Source organism: Gossypium hirsutum, chromosome A10 (genome assembly GCF_007990345.1).
Source record: "Gossypium hirsutum isolate 1008001.06 chromosome A10, Gossypium_hirsutum_v2.1, whole genome shotgun sequence".
NCBI lineage: Eukaryota > Viridiplantae > Streptophyta > Magnoliopsida > Malvales > Malvaceae > Gossypium > Gossypium hirsutum.
Genome location: NC_053433.1, coordinates 87190870 through 87209379, shown reverse-complemented (window position 1 = coordinate 87209379; position 18510 = coordinate 87190870).

Here is an 18510-nt window from a genome sequence, read left to right as displayed (position 1 = left end):
AAATGATCAGCCATGGCTAAATATGATCATATGTGACCTATGTATGACAAAACCTAGTTGGTCCATGTAACCACGAAATAGGTAAAGTTTACCTTGAAAATAGATGCTGACAGCAGCATGGTGTGGATTTGAAAAATCACAAAAATTTGTAGGAATGGAATTAAATAGTGAATAAATTATGTAATCGAACCTTGATGAATCTATTTCATATGAAGTAACGAAACAATCATATGAACAGTATATTAAGAGATATTAAAGTTCTCGTGAAACAGGGCCAGAACGGTTTCTGGATCTCCTGTTTCGACTTTGAAAATTTACCAAAATTAACCAGAGATAATTAGGAGTCATACCATATATGTATAGATTTCTCTCTGAGTCTAGTTTCTATAGAAACAAACGCATCAGTATTGGAGCCCTGTACAAGGAGATATCCAAGTCGTAATGCGCAAAGGTCAGGGTAGTCGATCCCTATAACATGGGAGACTTTGACTAATAAACTGTACTAATGGCCGACAAATTCTAGAAAATTAATCATATGGTCTTTTATGGAAATTTACGGAACTGGATTCCGAGTTTCTGAACTCAAGATATGATTTTTAAAGCGACTATTATGCAGATTGACAGTGTCTGGAAAATTTTAAAAGTCTGTTAACACCTCGTGTTCGACTCCGGTGACGGTCTCGGGTTTGGGGTGTTACAATTGATTGGTATCAGAGCTACGGTTTAGTCGATTCTAGGACTACCGTAATGCGTTGGGTCTAGCTATACATGCCATTTTATGTGATTATTTGATAGTGTGGTGATTTCTGACATTTGCAAATGTGTTTATTTATAGTAATGGATCCCGATCCCGACCGAGAGGTAGCTGATGATCTTGAGAGTGTAGCGCCTGCTCCCGCACAAGGGACAGCGCCGGCGGACTCTCAACCTAATGCTAGTAACCCGAATGATGAAGCTAGACAAGCTTTCTATAGCGTGATGAATGATTGGTTCAACCAATACATTCGAACTAATACGGCTGTTCCACAACCTCCATTCCCGACAAATACCACCCCCGCACCTACAATACCTCCGGTAACTGACCAAATAAGGTCAAATAAGCCCCCAGTTGACAGAATCCGAAAACATGGGGCTACTGAATTTAAGGCTACGGATAGTGATGATGCCGAGCAAGCTGAACTTTGGTTGGACAACACTATCCGGGTACTCGATGAGCTATCTTGTACACCTGATGAATGCCTAAAGTGTACTATCTCCTTGTTATGCGATTCTGCCTACTATTGGTGGAGTACTCTGACTTCTGTTGTGCCTCGAGAGCAAGTAACTTGGGAGTTTTTCCAAACTGAGTTTCGGAAAAAGTATATCAGTCAGAGATTTGTTGATCAAAAACGAAAGGAATTTCTTGAGCTTAAGCAAGGTTCTATGTCAGTTACTGATTACGAGCGAAAATTTGTTAGACTTAGTAGATACGCTCGGGAATGTGTTTCGTCCGAGGCTATCATGTGTAAACGCTTCGAGGATGGGCTGAATGAAGATATAAAAATGTTCGTTGGCATTCTTGAAATACGAGAGTTCGTAGTACTTATCGAGCGAGCTTGTAAAGCCGAAGAGCTTAGAAAATAAAAACAAAAAGTTGATGTGGGAACAGGGGAGTTTCGTAAAAGATCCTCGGGAAAGTCTCTTCAACAGGCATCGAAGAAATTTCGAGATGATGTGGGCCGGTCTAGAGGCACTTCGGGCCTTTTTAGACGAGATCGTGATCGACCCCCTGTGGTATCCGAGGCACTTCGATCGCTAGTGTTGGGAATGAACATCGAGACAAAACAGAATGTCGATATTGCGGTAAATGGCATTCGGGGAGTTGTAGATTCCATGACCGCTCCTGTTACAAGTGTGGATCAGTTGACCACTTCATCAAAGATTGCCCGAGGTTGTCTGAACAGAATGTAAATCAGAGTGGGAAACCGGGTGCTACCACTGCTCGAGGCAGACCATCTAGAAATACGGGCAATGCTAGTGGTGGTCAGAGAGGATCTAGAGATGCTACGACCGGATCCGAGGCTCGTGCGCCTGCTAGAGCTTATGCTATACGTGCCCGCGAGGATGCTTCTTCGCCTGATGTTATTACCGGTACTTTCACTCTCTTTGATACTAATGTAATTGCTTTGATTGACCCCGGTTCTACTCATTCTTACATATGTGAAACCTTAGCATCCAGTAAGACTTTACCTATTGAGTCTACTGAGTTCGTAATTCGGGTGTCAAATCCCTTGGGTCGTTACGTGCTTGTCGACAAAGTGTGTAAGAAATGTCCCCTAGTGATTCGAGGTTCCTGTTTTCCGGCGGACTTGATGCTTTTGCCGTTTGATGAATTTGATGTTATTCTTGGGTTGGATTGGTTGACCGTGCATGATGCGGTTGTGAATTGCAAAAGCAAGACTATTGATTTGAGGTGCGCAAATAACGAAGTAATCCGAGTTGAGTCTACAGACTTGGATGGGTTGCCAGTTGTAATATCCTCAATGTTGGCCCAGAAATATGTAAGAAAAGGGTGCGAAGCATACCTTGCATATGTACTTGATGACAAAGAATTAGAAAAGAAACCCGAATCTGTGCCGGTGGTTTGTGAATACCTGGATGTTTTTCCTGAAGAATTACTGGGTTACCACCTGTTCGGGAGGTAGAGTTTGGTATTGAGCTTGTACCTGGGACTACGCCGATTTCGATAGCTCCGTATCGTATGGCACCAACTGAGTTAAAAGAGTTGAAAGCTCAGTTGCAAGAATTGACGGATAGAGGTTTTGCTCGACCAAGTTTCTCACCTTGGGGTGCACCAGTATTGTTCGTGAAAAAGAAGGACGGAACCATGAGGTTGTGCATTGACTATCGTCAACTTAATAAAGTGACGATAAAGAATAAATATCCGTTACCGCGTATTGATGATTTGTTTGATCAACTAAAGGGAGCCTCAGTGTTCTCAAAAATAGATTTGAGATCGGTTATTATCAGTTGTGGGTTCGAGATTCGGACGTACCCAAAACTACTTTCAGAACGAGGTACGGTCACTACGAATTCTTAGTGATGCCGTTTGGGCTTACTAATGCCCTGCGGTATTTATGGATTTGATGAATCGGATCTTCAGACCATATTTGGATCGGTTCGTAGTTGTGTTCATTGATGACATCTTGGTCTATTCAAGAGATGAGACCGAACATGCTGAGCACCTGAGACTAGTGTTGCAAATGTTGCGGGATAAGCAGTTATATGCTAAGTTCAGTAAGTGTGAGTTCTGGTTAAGAGAGGTTAGCTTCTTGGGTCATGTGGTATCCGCATCGGGTATTCGAGTTGACCCGAGCAAAATTTCAGCCATACTTAACTGGAAGCCTCCAAGAAATATTACTGAAGTTCGGAGCTTTTTGGGACTCGCCGGTTATTACCGACGATTTGTCAAAGGTTTCTCGATGATAGCCACACCAATGACGAAGCTACTTCAAAAGGATGTTAAGTTCAAATGGATGGAGAAATGTCAGAAAAGTTTTGATCAACTAAAAACTTATTTGACTGAAGCTCCAATTTTAGTGCAACCCGAATCAGGCAAAGAGTTTGTCATTTATAGTGACGCATCCCTACTTGGGCTGGGCTGCGTATTGATGCAAGAAGGTCGAGTGGTGGCCTATGCGTCGAGACAATTAAAGCCACATGAGAAAAATTAGCCGACCCATGATCTTAAACTAGCTGCCATCGTGTTTGCTTTAAAAATATGGCGACATTACCTATTTGGTGAAAAGTGCCATGTATTTTCGGATCACAAAAGTCTCAAATATTTGATGACTCAAAGAGACTTAAATCTGCGACAAAGACGTTGGCTTGAGTTGTTGAAAGATTACGAGCTTGTCATTGATTACCACCCGGGAAAGGCTAATGTGGTTGCGGACGCCTTAAGTCGGAAGTCATTGTTTGCTTTACGAGCGATGAATGTGCATTTGTCTGTTCTACCCGACAATGTGTTAGTAGCTGAATTAAAAGCCAAACCATTATTGACTCATCAAATTCGTGAAGCTCAGAAAGTCGACGATGAATTGGTTGCAAAATGGGCTGAGTGTGTTCCGAACAAGGAATCGGAGTTTCAAATTGATGATGATGATTGTTTGAGGTTCAGAAGTCGTTTGTGTGTTCCAAGGAATTCGGGACTCATTTCGATGATTCTGAACGAAGCCCATTGTAGCCGAATGTCAATTCACCCGGGGAGTACGAAAATGTACAACGATTTGAAACGTTGGTTTTGGTGGCATGGTATGAAACGAGACATCTCCGACTTTGTTTCGAGATGTTTAATATGTCAACAAGTGAAAGCGGAACATCAAGTGCCTTCAGGATTACTTCAGCCGATCATGATACCCGAGTGGAAATGGGATCGAGTCACAATGGACTTTGTGTCCGGACTGCCATTGTCAACAAGTAAGAAGGATGCGATTTGGGTTGTTGTTGATAGACTGACTAAGTCGGCTCACTTTATCCCCGTGCGTACGGATTTTTCATTGGATAAACTAGCCGAATTGTATGTTTCTCAGATTGTGAGATTACACGGGGTACCTATTTCTATCGTGTCGGATAGAGATCCGAGATTTACCTCACGATTTTGGAAGAAATTGCAAGAAGCTTTGGGTACCAAGCTGCATTTTAGCACTGCTTTTCACCCCCAAACCGATGGTCAATCCGAGCGGATAATTCAGATACTTGAGGATATGTTGAGATGTTGCATCCTCGAGTTCAGTAGTTCATGGGAACGGTATTTACCTTTGATTGAATTCGCTTACAACAATAGTTTTCAATCAAGTATTAAGATGGCACCTTACGAGGCTTTGTACGGTCGTAAATGCCGTACACCATTGTTTTGGACCGAGCTCGGTGAAAGTAAAATTTTCGGAGTTGATTTGATTAAGGATGCCGAACAGAAAGTAAAGGTAATCCGTGAAAGTCTGAAAGCAGCCACAGATCGTCAGAAGTCGTACGCGGATTTGAAACGAAAAGACATTGAGTATCAGGTGGGAGATAAAGTGTTTCTTAAAGTTTCACCTTGGAAAAAGATAAATTGAGTCCGAGGTTCATTGGGCCGTATGAAATATCCAAAAGAATTGGTCCAGTGGCATATAGATTGATTTTACCTCCTGAACTTGAAAGAATTCACAACGTTTTTCATGTTTCGATGCTTCGACGTTATAGATCTGACCCCTCCACATAATTAATCCCTCCGAGGTTGACATTCAATCCGATATGAGTTATGAAGAAGAGCCGATGCGTATCCTAGCTCGTGAAGTGAAGGAGTTGCGAAACAAAAGGGTTCCGTTAGTAAAGGTGTTATGGCTCAAACACGGGATCGAGGAAGCTACTTGGGAAACCGAAAGCTCGATGAAAGAACGATACCCAAACCTATTTACCGGTAAGATTTTCAGGGACAAAAATTTCTTAAGTGGGGGAGAGTTGTGACAGCCCAAAATTGACCCTAGTCGGGAAGTGGTTTCGGGACCACAAAACCGAGTTATAAAAATAATTAATTGCTATGTTCTATGTTTATTATGTGTGTGTACATGCATATGTGGAAGTTTCATTCCCTAATTTTGCCAATTGCATGAGGAATTATTAAATAGGGATCAACATGAGACATGGTGAAATATGATAGGCTAATTTTAAAGGGCTTATTAGTGCATGTCAACACAAGGGTGGACTTGCATGTCAAATTGCCCAATTCCCTTATAGTGGCCGGCCAAGATGGATTGATGATGGGCAATATATTTGTTGAATTTGATATTATAATAAGAAATTGGGTTATTGGAGTTATAATGAATAAAAGAAAGAATAAAAGAAAAAAAGAAAGGTAATGAAAACAAAGCTTGTATCCTTGGTTCTTCTTGGCCGATTGTAAAGAGGAAGATAGGAGGGAAACATTCGGCCACTTGAAGCTTGAGAAGGTTAGTAAAAATTTTGTTATTTTTTGAAATTTTAAGTTTAGTTTAAGTCAATTAGCTAGTTCCATATTAGCCCATTTGAAAACTTGGAATTTTAGATGTTGGTTTGAGCTTTCAGTTGTGGTTGTCAAGGGAGGAAATGATATTTTGTTTGTCTTCAACAATTGATTGGTATATAAGTGTTAAATGTGAGAAAATTTTGTTTGGGTAATTGTAATAAATAATTAGAGGCTTAATTATCAAAAGGTTTCGGTTTTGATATTATTTTTATAAGCGTAATTAGTTCAATTTGATAATAAGGTATGAGGTGATAAGTAAAATTTTCATGGTGGTTTAGGTTTAATGACATTCGGCTATGGTATTTGACAATGGTAAATTTTGTTGTTTCATGATAAAGATAGATGAGTGTTTGAGCTATACAAATAATCATATGTGAGCAATGGGTGCTAAAGGGAAAGGAATCGACTACCTTATTATGTACCAAGGCCGAATGTGTACTTGAATTAGGAAGTTATTGAGTAATGTTTGTACCTTAAGTGATAGAATAGAGTGAATGCTTGGAATGTGATATGTGTGAATTATATGTTAAATTAAGGTTTGCTAAGCTAGCTATTAAGGTGAAATGCAAATGTTAGTATTTGATTTGGTAATAATCTGCTTGGGGACAGCAGCAGTAAGGTGATTTTGGAAAATCGCCATAATTTGTAGGAGTTGAATTAGAAGCTGAGTAAATTATGTCATTAAAGCTTGAAGAGTCTATTTTCTTACAAAAGAAACTATAAGAACTAAAGAGTTACCGATCTTGAGATATTTGAAGTATTGTGGGGCTGAGTCAAAATGACTACTAGATTCCCTGTTCTGTTTTTAGGAAATCATTATAAATTGTACAAAAATGATTATAAGATAAAATTTATATGCTTAAACTCCTTAATGAGTCTAGTTTCAAATTAAATCAAATACAACACATTTGGAATTCTGTAAAATGAGAAATTTGATTCGTAGTGAAGAGTGGTCAGATTAGTCAAACAGTGAAACAGGGGAAACTTTAAGAAAAATCTGGTATTGATTGGACAAGCCTAAAATTCTTAAAATTTTATGGATGGAAGATATACAAGTCTATATTCAGGGAAAATTAACGGAAAGTAATTTAGAGTTTTGTAGCTCCAGTTATAAATAATTTAGTGACTGCTGCTCAGGGAAAATAGCTCGTAGTGAATATGTGATTTTGTTGTAAACATTAATGAAAATTTGCTAATGAATTATTTATTGATTTTTATAAAGCTTACTATAATCTATGTGTGTGAAAGTCGAATCAATTTATATATTATTCTGAAAGTAATACTTGAATAGTCGATTAATGACTATTTTAAAATTTGTTGAACTTAAGCTCAAGAGCAAAGGGGAACTAAATCCGATAAAGGGAAGGAAAAAGTAATTGAATAGCCATTGAAGTCGTTCGACAACATCCGAGGTAAGTCTTCGAGTAATGACCCTACTTGAATTATATTGAAATGATTAGTCATCCTATGATGGATAGTCAAATGTGCATAGAGACTATGTTATAAAGCCAATTGAAATCATGCTCTTTGTGTGTGGCTATTGAGCCGAAATTGGAAAGGTTTAATAAATGCTTTGTGTTTGAGCCTTAGTAACGAAAGTAAAATATGGATGTGTCATGATTGTTGATATATATATGCATGAGCATTTGAATTTTATCCGGGCTAAGACCCGAAGGCATTTGTGCGAGTTGATATATCCGGGCTAAGACCCGCAGGCATTTGTGCGAGTTGATATATTCGGGCTAAGACCCGCAGGCATTTGTGCGAGTTGATATATCCGAGCTAAGACCCGCAGGCATTTGTGCGAGTTGATATATCCAGGCTAAGACCTGCAGGCAATTGTGCAAGTTGATATATCCGGGCTAAGACCCGGAGGCATTCGTGCGAGTTGCTATGCCCGGGTTAAGACCCGAAGGCAATTGTGCTTGTGGTAATATCCGGCTAAATTCCGAAGAAACTTGGGTATGAATGTGAGCGTTTTGTGCTGTAATAAATTCAATTAATACGCTCAACAAACCCAAACGATAAGGTATGTTTGCATGTGATTCGGAAAAGTCGATTCGTTTTAAGTAGTATTCGTTCAATCGACTAACGAACTTTTGGGCTTTTATATGGGTTGATACCTTGTGTGTGTATATATGTTGACGAATTGTGAAGTAAGCATGATTATGAGAATGTTTATTAATAAAGTGATTCATTTAGCTATGTGAATGTAATACTTTAGTCAAAGCCGATTTCATTACTTGAAACTTACTAAGCTTTAAAATGCTTACCCCGTTGCTTTGACTCTCTGTTTTATAGATTTTGTTCGTTAGCTATCGGATTCGGGATCATCGAAGTCGAAGTCATCCACACTATCAAAGCTCTTTTGGTACTCTTTTAGTTGAACTCTGGATATGGCATGTATAGGACTACCCCTTGTTGTTTTAAGCACTTTTTGTGATGTATGTGTGTACAGCCATGCGAAAATGGCTTGTAGAAGTGGAGTATGGCATTAGACCATTTGTGTTTATGTATGTATATATGGTTTCATGATGTGACTATGGTTTGGAATGGAAGTGTTGGGCAAATGATCAGCCATTGGAATGGCTAAATATGATCATATGTGGACCTATGTATGACAAAACCCTAGTTGGTCCATGGTAACCACGAAATAGGTAAAGTTTACCTTGAAAACAGATGCTGACAGCAGCAGTGGTGTGGATTTGAAAAATCACAAAAATTTGTAGGAATGTAATTAAATAGTGAATAAATTATGTAATCGAACCTTGATGAATCTATTTTCATATGAAAGTAACGAAACAATCATATGAACAGTATATTAAGAGATATTAAAGTTCTCGTGAAACAGGGTCAGAACGGTTTCTGGATCTCCTGTTTCGACTTTGAAAATTTACCATAAATTAACCAGAGATAATTAGGAGTCATACCATATATGTATAGATTTCTCTCTGAGTCTAGTTTCTATAGAAACAAACGGCATCAGTATTGGAGCCCTGTACAAGGAGATATCCACGTCGTAATGCGCAAAGGTCAGGGTAGTCGATCCCTGTAACATGGGAGACTTTGACTAATAAACTGTACTAATTGGCCTGACCAAAAATTCTAGAAAAAAATATGTAGATGGGCATATGAGTCTAGTTTCAGGGAAAAATCACGAAACTGATTTTCGAGTTGTGAAACTCAAGATATGATTTTTAAAGAGACTATTACGCAGATTGGCAGTGTCTGGAAAATTTTTAAAAGTCTGTTAACACCTCGTGTTCGACTCCGGTGACGGTCTCGGGTTCGGGGTGTTACATGCCTACATCACGATAATAGTTAGTTCAAGAACGAGTAATTATAAATATTTAAAACCTATCACGAAATAACGCGATCAATTGCCACACCTTAACTTTATGACTCGTCTGCGGTCGCAATCAATTAATTAAGTTTTATGTCTATTCAAGCAGTTTCAGATACTAAACCCAAAACCCCTTACAAAGCCCAAACAAGACTACATACATGCATATGGCCCACTAGGCCCAATCTCATTCTCATGGCCCATTAGGTCCAAATCACATTCGTATGGCCCATTAGGCCTAAATCACAATCGTATGGCCCATTAGGCCCAAATCACATTCTTATGACCCATTAGGCCCAAATCACATTCGTATGGCCCATTAGGCTCAAATCACATTCATAGTCATGCTTTCATACAACTTCTCATCACTTAGTATCAAGTTGCCCATTTTGCCTATTTTGGGCCTACAGCCCATCGGCCCATTTAGCCCATTCTGGTCCCGTTGGCCAATACACGGTCCATGTCCATGGTATCGCCCATGGGGCCCCTGATAACCTATCGGTTTCCCCTTACGAGTGTTCGTGCACTCGCAGGTCTATTATAGCCACAATTTTGGCTTTTCAGCATTTTGGCTTTTCGGCATTTCGGGATTTGTCGATCTACTGTGTGTGTGCAGTGTATGTGCACACCTGGTAATATAGCGTCGTGCGATCCCCCCTAGCCATGAACCTACAATCGATATCACTCAATGATTAACCACACATACTTATCGAATACCTTGCCAAAAGCTGAGGTCTTACCTTAACCTTACCTGGAACGCCAAGCCTTAATGGCTTTTTCTTGCTCACTAATCACGAGCACTTCCTAGATCTGCATTAACCTTATTGTTAAAAACATAATGGGTGACTTATATCCAACATATGTCACCCTTTCCCATTAAAGCCTATTCGGCCAACCTTTACCAAAATGAAGAACACTTACCAAAGTTTCAACACTTAGAGAGCAAACCGGCAGAGATCCAAAAGACTGAGGTTCGATACTAATCCTACCAAAACCGATTCAGAAGGAGTGAGGGACAGGAGTAATCGATACTTAGCAAAACCAACTGAAAGAACAAAACACTTACACTAGAATTGGCTGAGGTAGAAGGAGTAGTAGCAGCACAGAGGATATTCGGCTTCTAAGGTTTGTATGATGGAAAAGGTTATTCGGCACAAAGTAAAAGAGCAGTAGCAACCGTTTACAACCAGTGGTGAATCAAAAAAGAAGTATTGAGTAGGGGAAAGAATGGAAAATCGGCACAAAGTAAAGAAAGAAGAACAAGGGATTTCGACTTTTTGATCCTTGGAGAGAAAAATGTTTTCTAGTAACAAGGAAAGGGAGAATTTGGCATTAGCCTGGAATCCTCACATTCGACACCTATATATAGTCTATAGCCGAATTTCCTATGCCCAAATTCCTAATTCGGCTCCACCTCTTCTTCACTCCTCATCTCCTAATTTTTCTCCCTGATAAATCCCTAATCCCCTCATCAAATTTCTCCTCTTATCACTCCCTACAGTGTTCATATCCAACGCCAACACTGACCATCTCTTAAACAAAAATAAATCCTTCTTTTGAGCAATGAGGGATTCAAACCCCAAACCCCATTGCCCTGCATGTGACACCACTTGCCATTCCACCACAAGGCTTTCTTGTGTCCAATTCCTCCTTCATTTATTCAAAAGCTAAGCTACTTGCCATCGGGGTTCTTTTAAGTATTAACCTATAATTTCCTTCACCGTTAAGTTCGAACTCAAACCTTAACTAAGACCTATTATCACATAAATAAAACTTAACTAGGAATATTAAGCACACTTCTTATCAAAATCGAAATAAAAAAAGAAAATTTGGGATTTCGAGACTTTTGGGGCGTTACAAGTTCAAACGAGATTTTTTGATATCACATCTCTGTTAAGCTTGCTCGTAATGTCAATCTCAATGTCCATAACACTCATCACTTACTCGTGGAGTAATCAAAGCATAACTCGTAATAACATTGAAGAATTTTAATTCACGTAATACTCAACATAAAAAATATAACATAACATCACATTATTTTATATGAACTTACCTCGGTACAAAATGATGAAAACGAGCCTATTCTTCGTAAACCTTGTTTTTCCCCCGATCAAAACCCGAATCATGTTTTTCTTGATCTATAATGCCAAATTTAACTTATTTAATACATACATTGTTTCAATCGACCCATAACACATACTTTGATAAAATTACCTTTTTACCCCTAACTTTTCACTTATTTACAAATTGGTCCTTAGGCTCGTAAAATGAAATACATGCATTTTCTTTACTACCCAAGCCTAGCCGATTCATATTCCTACTCTTAGCAGCCTACGTTTTTCTTTATTTCACATATTTACTGCCCATTTTACAACTTTTACAAATAGGTCCTTTACATGCATTTCCATCAAAAATCACTTAGTAAAAGATGTTAAACACACATCAAACTTTTATATTCCTCCATTAAATATCAAAAATACATGCATGTCACACATGGGTAAGTTTTTGAACATGAACCCTAGCTTAAAATAAGGGTAGAAATAACTAGATCATGTTTCAAAGATCTCAAAAACATGAAGAACATAAAAAACAGAGCTAAGATGTACTTACTATTGAGCTTGAAAAGTTGAAAAACCCTAGATATGGAACCCTTAGGAATTTCAGCTATGGCATGGAGAAGATGAGCAAATTTTGCTTGATTTTTCCCTTTTTTATTCTTTTATTAACTAAATGACTAGATTGTCCTTTAATGCCTTTCTTTTAAATTTTCCTTAGCATGCCTACTTTTTTCTATAATTTTAAAACTTGGTCAAATTACTATTTAAGGACCTCTAGTTAAAAATCCATAGCAATTTCATGCTTAAAGCTTCTAGAACTCAAGTTTTGCAACTTATTCAATTTAGTCCCTAACTTCAAATTGGACACTTTAGGCATAAAATTTCTTCATGAAAATTTTACACAAACATGCATTCATATCATGGATCATCAAATAATCATAAAATAATTATTTCTACTTCATATTTTTGGTCTCGAAACCACTGTTTCGACTAGGCCCTAATTTTGGGATGTTACATCTTAGTTGATTTTTGAATGTATTGTTGTGTGAATTGTTGTGTTGAAGTTTCGGATTCACAAGGACCATCTACAAGCTAGAAAAGGCTAGTTTTAACTTTCAGCATTTCGGCAAAAGCGTAGTGGTAAATCTTTAGATTAATTGCTTGTGGACATGATTTATGCGTTATTTGGGAATTTAGTGGTACTAAACCCTTACTCTAAATTTTGAGTGTAAGCTTTCTTGTACCCAGGTTTATCTTGTGCGATATGTGCTTGTGTTATTGTGAAATTGTGAACTAAAATGAGATGCTATATATGTGCTATATATTTATGATTACTGTTGTGAAAGAGTATATGTGTAAGCATGTCATACATGCTAAGTGACATTGATAATATTGTGCAAATGATACAAATGTGCAGTGAAAGTAATAAAAAATCGATAAGTAATATGTATGTTTAAATACAAATATTTTGACCTTGTGATACTTGAGACCATTGGATATAATTGGCATGCCATAAGATTGTGAGTACTCATCAATATGTTTGATAAATCGTAATTCATACATATTTCTATCTCATGCTTAGCACATTTTATGGATGATTTATCTTTAAATTTGGTGAATTCGATGCTCCTAATGCCTTAATTTCATGTTTTATACTTAGGTGATCATAGGAGAGTGAAAGGAACGAGATATGGGCCAAAAACGAAGAAAATGGGCCAACGTACGAAATCAACACAGCTGGACTTCCTTACACTGGCATACCGCACGGTCGTGTCAATTTGGCAGAATCGAACCACGACTCACAGGGGTAGACCACATGCCCGTGCCTATTTAACAGGCTTGACCACGGCCTGAAGTAATCGCACATGGGCGTGTCCTTGTCAAGCACAAGCAGAGTCCTATTCGGAAAATGTAACACCCCTTACCCGTATCTGTCGCCGGAACAGGGTACGAGGTATTAACAAATTATAGTATATACTATTAAATAAAACCCAACAAAAATATGGCGTGCAATTTGATCATGAATCATTATAACATATGCCATTAACAATACAAACCAATTTCAAAGGCTTCGTACAAAATGATTAGTTTGATACTATAAGTAGTATTTTAAACCTAGACAATTATGACATATAACAAAATAACTAAGTCTGCTATACATGCCATATTTCAAAATGTTGAGTTCAGATACCAAGAGTATTGATAGTGCGGGCGGATCTTCAACGATCTCTAACTCCTGTGCTAGCTGGATGACACTATAAGACAAAGGAGAGAAAAGAAAGTAAGCTTATAGCTTACTAAGTAAGTATATAAATAACTGATAAGGAATCTAATATGTTTACAACATAACTCAATTATATCATTATTTTTAATTTTTTTACTATTTACTCCGGTTTGATCAAACTGTCCCTCATGCGTCATAATCACTAAATAAATCATAACTCGAGTTAAAAAATTCCAAATTCAAATCCGTAAAATTTCCCTAAATCTAGACTCATAAATCTTCTTACTAATTTTTTCTCTAGAATTTTTGGTTCAGTCAATTAGTACAGTTTATTAGTTAAATTTTCCCCCGTTACACAGCTCAACTGATCTGACCTCTGTTAACTACGAATTGAATTTCTCTCAGTACACAATTCAAATAACCATGAAACCTATTTCATTTAAAACTAGACTCAATAAGGAATTTAGGAATATAAACTATATTTCTTAATTTGTTTTGTACAATTTTTAATGATTTTTCAAAGTTGGAACAGGGGATCATATAGTCATTCTGCACAAGTCACACACAATTGTAAATATCTCAAAATATAGAATTCCTTTGCTTGCTCTGTTTCTTTTATATGAAAATAGACTCATTAAGATTTAATTTCACATCTCATTCAACCTCGAATTAAATTTCTTCTATTTTTGATGATTTTTAAAAATCACATCACTGATACTGTCCAAAACAGTTTTAATGCTAATTTCACTCTTTCACACATTCTTTGTACTAACCTCATTTTAACTTATATATATATCACAAATCATTTTCACTACATTTCACACATCACAAGTATAGGCCCATGACTACAATGTCACCACAAAGCCATCCCGTTGAACAATTTGGATTAATCCTCGATACTTGACGGTTTCAGCACACAGCCCCACAATCATATTTCATTTAATTCGGCTCTCTTGTACACATGGTGAACACTTAGTACCACTCATGCAACCTAGCCGATTTGTCTCGTAGCTCTCTTGTCTACATGGTGTCCTTCACTTGGAATCACGCATGCGACCTAGCTACATTTATCTCTCACGTAGCTCTCTTGTCTACATGGGATACATCCCGTATCACACAAGTGACCTAGCTACTACATAGTATCTCGTAGCTTTCTTGTACACATGATGTGCACTCGGCACCATACATGTGACCTAGCTACGCCTCCTCTATTTTATTCGATCTTTTCGAATGTTCAACCGGGATCTCTCTCTCTATTACTTATTTCCATTCTTCCAATAGTCGATTTATACTTCAACATCATCTAATATATATAATAGGCTGAAATATAAGAATGTAAATGAAATTAATGTATTATATACGTACAAACTTACCTCGGTGCAAAATATGGGAATTTTGCAATTTAGTCCAAAACTTTCTCCTTCCCCCGTTCGAGGTCGATTCCACGCTTTTCTTGATCTATAACAACATATTTAGTTCATTTAACAATCGAACTATTTATTTTAATTCAAAAATTACATTATACAAAAATTACATTTTTGCCCCCTAACTTTTACAAAATTATGATTTTTCCCCAAGGCTCGGAAATTTAATTTCAGCCCTTATTCTTATGTTTAATGACCTACTGATCATTTTTCTCTTCTATGGCAACATCAAATTCTCACTCTAACACATAGTTATGAATAATAGGTATTTTTATCGATTATGCTGTTTTGCTCGTTTTCGTTAAAAATCGCTTAGAAAAGATCGTTCTCCTAACTTCAAACATTCATATTCTACCATCAAACAACACAATACATGCCTATCATTCATGGGTAAATTTTTAAGCATACACCCTAACTCGAAATAATGGTAGAAATAAGTAAATCGAGCTACGAAGATTTCAAAAATGTGAAGAACATTAAAAACGGGGCTTGAAATCACTTACTATGAAGCTTGAAAATTGAAGAAACCCTAGCTATGGAGGAGAGCAAATTTCGGCAGCAACTAGTGAAGATGATGACCAATTTTGTGTTATTTTTCCCATTTTATTTCATTTAATATACAAATGACCAAAATGCCCTTACTACTAAACTTTCCAAAAATTCCCTCCATGTCCAACTTTTGTCCATAACTTAGGAATGGGTCAAATTGCTATTTAAGACCTCCTAGTTAATATCCCAAAACAATTTCATACTAAAAACTTCTAAAACACGAGTTTTACAATTTATTCGGTTTAGTCCCTAATCTCAACTTAAGCGCTCAATGCATAGAATTTCATCACGAAATTTTCACGAAATCATGAAATCATATCATAAACCCCAAAATAATTATAAAACAATTATTTCTATCTCAGATTTGTGGTCACGAAACCACTATTCTGATTAATCGGGTTGTCACAATTCTCCCCCCTTTAGAGATTTTTGTCCCCGAAAATCTTACCGGTAAAGAGGTTTGGGTACTGTTTCCTCATAGCTTCCTCAGGTTCCCACGTAGCCTCTTCTATCCCATGTCTGTGCCACAATACTTTCACTAAGGCTATACTTTTATTTCTTAACTGTTTAATTTCTCGAGCCAAAATCTTTATTGGTTCCTCCTCATAGGTCATATCCGGTCAAATCTCAATTTCTGTTGGAGTAATCACATGTGAAGGATCATAACGATAACGTCACAACATTGATACATGAAACACGTTATGAATTCTTTCTAACTCTGTCGGTAAGGCCAACCGATATGCCACTGGTCCAATCTTCTCAGTAATCTCGTACGGCCCAATAAAACGTGGACTCAACTTGCCTTTTCGGCTAAATCTCAGAATCTTTTTTCCATGGTGACACGTTCAAGAACACTTTATCACCCACCTGAAATTCAATCTCTTTTCTTTTTAAATCTGCATATGACTTTTGTCGATCTGAAGCAGCTTTCAAGCAATCCCGAATTACTTTTATTTTCTGTTCGGTTTCTTTAACTAGGTCAATTCCGTGAATCTGTTTCTCACTAAGTTCGGTCCAAAATAAAGGAGTCTGACATTTACGACCATACAAGGCTTCGTACGGTGCCATTTGTATACTTGACTGATAACTGTTATTGTAGGCAAATTCAATCAAAGATAGATATTTCTCCCAACTACCTCCAAATTCTAAGACACAGCATCTAAGCATATCCTCGAGTACCTGGATTACTCTTTCTGACTGACCATCTGTTTGTGGATGAAACGCGGTACTAAAGTTCAATTTTGTACCCAAAGCTTCTTGTAACTTTTTCCAAAATCTCAAGGTAAATCCCGGATCTCTATCTGATATTATAGACATAAGTACTCCGTGCAACCTCACAATTTCAGCAATATATAATTCGGCTAATTTATCAAGTGAGTAATCGGTACGTACTGGTATAAAGTGGGCTGACTTTGCTAATCTATCAACCACTACCCAGACAGCATCGTTCTTTTTAGGAGTCAAAGGCAAACCGGTTACAAAATCCATGGTAATCTTGTCCCATTTCCACTCAGGCACTATTACAGGTTGAAGTAGTCCTGAAGGCACTTGATGTTCAGCTTTTACTTGTTGACAGATTAAACACTTGGTTACAAATTCAGAAATGTCCCTTTTCATACCTGGCCACCAATACAACTTCTTTAAATCATTATACATTTTTGTGCTACCAGGGTGAACTGATAAACAGCCACTGTGCTCCTCATGTAATATTTTCTGAATCAATTCATCGTTTTACGGTACACATATCCTGTCTCAAAACATCAAACAGTCGTCTGGTCCAACTCGAAAATCTGAGTCGTAACCTGATTCGCATTGAGTTCTCTTGGTTCGCAACTCACTATCGTTCTTTTGAGCATCACAAATCAGCAGGAGAAATAACGGTTTAGCCCTCATCTCTGCTAAGATTGACCCATCATCAGACAATGCTAACCCCGTATTCATGGATCTCAAAGTAAAAAGAAATTTCCTGCTCAAGGCGTCAGCAACTACATTTGCTTTTCCTGGATGATAATCAATCACTAGCTCATAATCCTTTAATAATTCAAGCCATCTCTGCTGTCGCAGATTCAAATCCTTTTGATTCATCAAATACTTCAAACTTTTTTTATCAGTAAAAATTCGGCATTTTCACCATACAAATAATGTCGCCAAATCTTCAAGGAAAGACAATAGCGGCCAATTCCAAATCATGTGTAGGACTGTTCTTCTCATGCGGTTTTAACTGTCTCGAAGCATAAGCTACCACTTTACCCTCTTGCATCAACACACATCCAAGGCCTGTCAATGATGCATCACTATAAATTACAAACTCCTTTCGTGGCTCAGGCTATACTAAAATTGGTGCTTCAGTCAATCGTGATTTCAACTTTTCAAAACTCTGCTGACATTTATCAGTCCATTCAAACTTAACATTCTTTTGTAACAACTTAGTCATAGGAAAGGCAATCATCGAAAATCCCTCAACAAAACGTCTATAATACCCGGCCAAGCCTAAAAAGCTTATAACCTCGGATACATTCTTTGGCGGTTTCCAATCAACGATCGCAGATATCTTGCTTGGATCCACCCGAATACCATCACCTGAGACTATATGTCCCAAAAATCCGACTTCACGAAGCCAGAACTCACTTTTACTAAACTTAGCAAACAGTTTCTTTTCTCTCAAGATCTGTAATATGGTTTTCAAGTGTTCGGCATGTTCAGACTCATCCCGAGAATAAATTAGAATCCCATTTTCTTAATTAATCCTCGCGGGTAGATTGATTTTTGATTGATTCTATATAAATAGATATAAAATAAAAATTTTCTATTTATTCTAAATCTATAATTTCGAATTTATATTTAGAATAAATAGAATTTCGAATTAAAAGTTTTTTAATTTCTAAAAT